This window comes from Cinclus cinclus, chromosome 4 (assembly GCF_963662255.1).
Source record: "Cinclus cinclus chromosome 4, bCinCin1.1, whole genome shotgun sequence".
In the NCBI taxonomy this organism is placed as follows: Eukaryota; Metazoa; Chordata; class Aves; order Passeriformes; family Cinclidae; genus Cinclus; species Cinclus cinclus.
In genome coordinates this window covers 39541886-39548845 of record NC_085049.1, presented here as the reverse complement: position 1 = coordinate 39548845, position 6960 = coordinate 39541886, and positions in this window count along the sequence as shown.

Below are 6960 nucleotides of genomic sequence, written 5' to 3'. Positions count from 1 at the left end.
AATTCTCATTTTTGCAATTTGCTGTGCAGAGGTGTTGAGCCCGCAGTGTGGGGAGCTGCTGAGAAAATGTCAGGCACTTCTGGAAAAGGAGTAGACAATATATGCAAATTGTTGGTATTTATTCAGTCATGCAGTGGGGAGGAATAAACATTATTCCTGACATTTCCATTTTTGATTAATGATGAATGGAGCTGGCAGATGTTCAGCTGGCCACCAGATGGGGTCTGCTCAGTCCAACAAACAGAATAGGAACAGTCTGGGTCTGGTAAAGCCAGCACTGACAAAAGCTCTGACAAAATCTCTAGTTCATCGAAGTGATACGCCAATTTTGACCTTAAAACGACTAAGCTGAATAAGAATGGAGGTAGTACGACCAGCGGAACTGCTTATGGAAGTGAAATGGGGTGTGGAAAGCTGGGAGCTGGTTAATTTGCCGGAGTTTAGCAGGTTTTTTCCTGCCGCAGGAGGCACGGAGCGCGGCTTTGATTCCCTGTGGCTGGAACCGCGCGGGGCGTTCTGCATTTACCTACGGTGACAGGTGTAATGGTCGTGTCTCTGGGCTCATCTCCTCGGCTGGTGCTGCGGATCGGCCGTGTAGCGTTGTTAGCCCAGGATGGGCCGTTCCTCTCGGGAGCGGATAGCCCACACGAGGCGTTGGTCCTGGTCCCTCGGCCGGCCTGGCTGCCTGCCCCTAGCGACGGGGAATCAGCCCACGGGAGTTGTGGAATCTTCTCCCGGCTGGCCGTGGGACTGGCGTGTGCCCGGCCTGCAGGGAAGGGGCGACAGGGCTGAGGACGGGGACGCCGCTCTCAGCACCTCAGCCCGCGCCTGTACCCGTCGGGGCCGGCTGCCTTCAGCGCACGGCCGGCAAAGCCATTCAAATTTGCACCAGTGAGTTTAAACCCATGCAAATTCGGTTCCTGGGGGAAGCGATAAGTGTCTGAGAAGTGCCCCGTCGCCGTCCCGCCCCACGGCCCGGGCAGATAAGCCGCCCCCGGCTGCGGGAGCTCGGCGGGGAGCTGGGTGGCAGCGGCGGGGCCGAGCGTGCTGCCGCTCTGACCCCGAGATGCAGCGACAATAAATTCCCTTTGATAATGACTTCCCCAGGGAGACAAAGAGCGGGAGGGAAAAGGAAATTTGACCGCGATGTTCACGGTTACATTGGCGGTGCCGGGGATAAGCCGTCCGCCTGCCTTTGAAGCCGAACCACCCGCCTCTCGGGGCTTTTTATGCCTACGGGGGTGGGGGAAGTGGTAAAAGCGGGGACTGGCAGCTTCGTAGAAAATGCCCCGGTGCTACTTCTCTGTGCGTAAGCTGGGGCTCGGACGCCTCTTTTCCCACTTGGAATGTGCTAAGGGAGGCAGTGATGGACGGCTGCTCTCCGAGATCCTCAGTTTCAGATAGGGTTTGTTATTTTTTTTATTATGTTTTTATTATTCATGTACAGAGACCTAGAACAAATGTTTTCCCGTCCTGAACCGAGTCCTTCCCGTCCGGGTGCGCGGGGCGGCGGTGGCCTGGCCGGCTCAGCCCGGGGCGGCCGGAGCGCGTCCAGGGTGGGGTGGGAAATCTATTTTGGACGTAAACACGAACAAAAGCGGTGTCGCCAAACCGTGCGTCCGTCGTGTCCCGAGCGCAGAATTTATTGCTTCTGCAGGCGCTCGGTCCCCTGCGTGGGCAGGCGGCCGCGACGGCGACCTCGGGGGCGGCGGCAGGAGACGCTCCCCCTTCCCACACTCCTTCCCCAGCCTTGGGCAGCACTTTGAACAAAGATCGCTGGTGGGAGCGACTCCTCCCGCCGCCCGACGGAGGACCGGTGAGGGGCGCAGGGCGCTGGGGCTCGCCGAGGGTCCCCGGGCCGGAGGCTGCCGGGACGGGACCAGGCCGGGCCGGGCCGGGCCGAGCGCGGGGAGGAGCGCGGGCAGGCTGCTCCCTCCCCGGCCCGGGACGGGGGGCGGCGCAGGCAGCGCTCCCGCTGCGCTCCCAGCAGGCAGGACGGGGAAAGGAAGCGGTGGTGTCGCCCGGCAGGGACGGGGCTGGAGGAGCCCTCGGCGGGGCCGTGTCTGACGCTGGCCGCTGCCGCGGGCCTGCCGGGACGGGAGGGAGCCGCGGAGAGCTGCTGGCGCCGGCCCGGCTGTGCGGGTCTGCAGCCGGCATCGCCTGTCCTGCGCCGCCTGCCCGGCTCCGCCAGCAGCCCGGCCGCTGTTTCGGTGCCGCACAGAGGTAATTTGCGGTAACTTGTATCCGCTCTCCCTCGCGGCTGCTCCGCCGGAGGGGCAGGGTGGACGGGCGGCTGCCGGTGCCTTTGCGCATCCGGCTGTAGAGCGTGGGGACCCGGGAGACTGGGGGTGCCTCTGGCCCACCTTAACGTCTCTGGAACTTGGTCAGCATGGAAGACCTCCCACCTGTCCTTCAGGGATCTCTTCCTGCTTAGGAAGGTACCGTCTCGGCTCCTCCGAAATGGGGGCGCGGGGCTGTCAGCGTGCACGGGGCTGGGCGCAGAATATTTTTTACTTTCCTATTTTTTTACGATTCCTGTCTTGTGACTTACTGAACACTTTCTTCAACTGTTTTCTCTGGAAACTTGTCTCAAATGAGGGCTGTGAGCCCTAACAAAGAAGGGTGTTGTTCGACAGCCAACAGGTGATGGGGTGAAACCTGAGTATATGTGTACATTGGAGTAAAGTCTGGCTGCTGTTTAAAATAGAATTTTTAAAATCAATGGGAGACTGTAAAGGGCAAGATTTCCTTCTTTCTAAATCTGTACAGCCTCTTAAGGAGAGAGGGGGGGAGCATCCGTGTGAATACCTCTTTCTCGGCTGGAGGTTTGAATCGTGCTTCACTGCAGTGTGTGATTGAGTTTCCATCAGCGACGTGCAGAGCCAAGGATAACACGGCCAAATCAGATGTGTTGGCATGGGGTGATGCTTTGTTACGGGGCTTCCTCCTTTTGCTAAATGCAGGTAACCTGCCTTTGCAGTATGGCTCGTCAAAAGAAAGTACCCTTAGAAAGATCTTCCAGTTGGAAGAGTGATCTTTGCTCTGGGATGCTAGAGGAGGAAAGCAGTTAATTCCGCTGTTGGTCCTTGTATATTGGCTCACAAAAAGGAAAACAGTTCTTCTAGGGTCCATTTAGAGGTTTTTGGAATGAACAAGTGGACTGCCTCTATTCCTTCCTGATTGCTCTGGGTAGTTCATTACTCAAAAGGACCCAGCAGCTGTGGGCTGGTGCTGATGCAGATTCTCCTTATCAGTTCTGGATCCGGATTTCCCACACAGAGAGCTGTAGAGCTCACTGTAGATGTTATTTGTACTGTAGCTAGGGAATGGGACTTCCTCATCATGTGCATAATGCACATTGGAAGTAGGCTTTGAATTATTGATAGCTACTTTATGGTGGTTTATTGCTGTTATATTGCTCCCTTCCTCTTCTAATGTAGTTATCTTGCACCAGAGATTAAATAAGCAGGTGAATGGGCTGACCATGCTAATCTTAGGTCGTTGAGCCTTCGTTGTGAATAGATGCATGTGATATGCATCTTGTATCCCCTATAGCCTTGTTAACAAGCCTTCTAACAAAAAAGTTGTTAAAACAATTTGCCCTGCAGGACAGAGTAAAACAGCAGGGGGTGGGCAAGGAGATGTTTGTCTAACTTTGCTTACAAATCATGACCTCTTCTATCTGGTCAGGGGGAACATAATCAGTGAGTGGGAAATTCTAGCATGGGGATAACCTTCATATGGGCTTCAACAACAGCTTCATTCTAAGTTTGATATCCCAGTATTTTGTGTACCCATAGCTTTGTAATTAGGAGTGTAGTTTGTCTTTGCCTCTAAGGAATTTGTCATATGACTGTTTTAATTCATCAGTACAAAAAACACAGTAATTGCTTTTATTTTCAAATCAAATTTAGCTGTGTAACTCAATTATATTATTCATAGTTGTCAACCTGCCAGTGAAAAACCTCCTTGTAGGCTATAAAGCCTTTTTTGAGGGGCAGTATTTGAACAGAGCTGAAACCTCAAAATGTTCCATGGACTTTTGGAAAGCAAAGCAAAACAATACATCCTTGCTGTGTTTTGTAGGTGTCATGGCAGGAATAGAAAGACCACCTTTCTAGTCATCCCTTGGAAAGCACTTATTTTTTCAGCTGTTGTTTATATTCATTTGAATCCTCCTTAGGATGTAATCATTTTAAACAGATCACTTTGAAGGATGAGTGAGGCTCGGGGGCAGGGAGGAAGAACCCTGTCGTTTTAAAATGCAAACCAAATTACACTTGAACAGGAGAGGAAAAACTCCTAAACAAGCAATTGCTAAAATAGTTCTTTAGATAGCCTGCTGTTAAAATAGGCTGGATTAGAAACCTTGTTCTCAGCAACCCCACAGTATTTGTGATGTGGCTCTATTTATATGTTGTGTATTGTCAATCATTTTATAGCCAGCTTTACATTTGCCCTATGGGAGCATTTTTCTTTTAAAGTGAATGATGTCCTTTGAGCTGTCCTAATCTCAGTTCGTTGAGGTTTGTGAACCTTGCTTTGAACATTTCTAATCACCTCATCTGGGGAGGAGAACCCTGATTGTAAAGTTGCATTTTACATTTGGAGGTAAGATGTATTTTTCTTTTATTCTCTATCAGCCAAACTTTCAAACTGGCCTGTATGACTGGAAAGTGGACCTGTGGGTCTGTGGTTTCCTCTCGTTGGAGCTGGTGTGTGTGCTTTCTGAAATGGATGTGTCCAGGCAGCACCAGCCCTTGCAGAAAAGCAGCTTTGTCTTTCTGTCACCAGTGCCTTATCTTTCTTAGGAGTTAGGCAACACTCCTACATTTATGTACCTTTGCTGTGCTTAAGATCCTGACGTTGCCCAGTGCTGCTTTGTTCATTGTGGGAGTAGGATGTAGTCTTTGTTTTCAAAATACTCAGAAAAGTAGTAAGTAGTCATACATCCAGATTTTGGGTTGTTTTGTTGACTTTCAAGAGGAATTGGGGGAATTAATCTTTTATCTTGTGGAGAGGGGGTTTTAACAATCAATATGAAGCAATTACTCAATTACCTGGTGTGCTTTTAAGCGTTGGGTATTGTGAGAACAAGGCAGGAGTACACTCTGCTCAAGTGCCCAGGCACTGCCAGAGCTGTCTCTTGCCTAAGTTATGTTTCAAATCTGCTTCCTGTGGGATGTGGTTGAGGTCGTGCTGCCTAATGAAATTCTGTCAGAGATGTTTAATCTACTGACTGCTTTTATTCCTGGGATATCGGGCAGGAGTCAGTTCTTGAAAATGGACCATTTGACCAATACAGGTTCTTGCAATGCCCTTAGAATTGGAAATACTAGCTTAGGTGTTGGTGAGTGGCACATTAATTGCAAACCAGGCATCTGCCCCTTTCTAAAAGGATATAGTAAAATACTTCATCTGCTGCTAAGGTCACCTTGGAAGCAATTCAGTTTCTCACTGATATTCCTAGTGACTTTATATTTAAGAATTACTTGGATATAGGTGATGTGTGACACAAGCTGCCAAACTGAGCATCCCTATCCATCAGCAACAGTGAACACTGTTGCCTTTTTTCCCTAGTGTGATTTCCTAACTGCATCACATTATTCCTCTGTCCCTCCTTCTTTGCACCCCAGTTTTATGCAAGCAATAACAAAAATGTGCCTGATGCATGACTTTTCTTCCACCAGTAAGTGGGAAGGGGAAACAATTCTGTATTCCTTATCATTTGTTCCTGAGTTCAACTAATTCAAGGGATACAGTATGTATCAGGAAGCCTGTCTTTCTATTTTACATATATAGGATTGAGCTTTTAGGATTAAGCAAGATTGTAATATCGCTATGTTAAGCTCAGAAGCTGTTGTGCTAACCTTTAGTTGTTCAGCTTGAGTAGGATTTCAGACGTGTGCCTGACAGCTCACCATCTTTCCAGAAATAGCCTGTTCTCAGAGGGGAAGTTGGCAGGTTTCCTTGCCCCATCAAATATTAAATTAATCTTCTATTACAGTGCAGCTGTGAAATGTGTTTGCATCTTAGCAGTGCACCAAAAATAGTGTGTCTGTTTTTGAACCAGAAATTTTTGAAGTGAAGTTAAACAACTTAATTTTTTGGAACACTAGCCCAGTAGAAGAGTTAAATAATCCCGTCTCTTTTTATGGGTTATGGGAACGTATAGATATATTGAAAATAGGGCTAGATAAGACTATACACTGGATATTATAATTTCTCTGAGTTTGTAGCTTTTGGATGCATATGGCCACTTTTTATGGAGCAGGTTTGGGTTTACATGATGAATTATCAGAACTGGGCACTAACTAGTGTCTCATGCTTGAAGGAGAAACTAACTCCTGTTGAGTAACCAGCAGAGTATTTAGGTAAGCAGTCTTAAGTCTTCCACCTGTGTTCTAGGGGGAACTTATTTTCTCTAAAATAGTGGTGATAAGACTGTAAGTGTGACATCTGACACACCAGAAGTTTTTAGATTGCTCTTTTCATTAGACCCAAATTTTCTACAGCTTGGATGTAGCACTGACAAAGCTGGATCTCTGTTTAGATAAACAGGTGAAATAATGTCCTAAAACAGGGAAGGCACAGCTCATGCGTAACATGGTACCACAAAAGCAAGCTTGTCTCTACCCCAAGTGGTCAAGGTATCTGTTGTGTCAGGACAAATCCTCTGTGATTTTGGTTATCTGTATTTCAATGAAATGCCTCGTATGAATTTCCTGAGAACTTCTGCTAGAATTAATACAAGACATATATCTTCTTCAGCTTTTTATGCAGACTGCTATGGATCTTGGTGCGACCCTTCTTTGCCAGTTGTGACTCAAAACAATTTCACTGATACTAAGTTTTGCAGGCTTCATGAATCAACAAAATCATCTCCCTGCAGGGTTTTAAATGGACAGAACAATCATGATGTATTTTACAGAGACTAATCTGGCATAATTGGATTTCAGA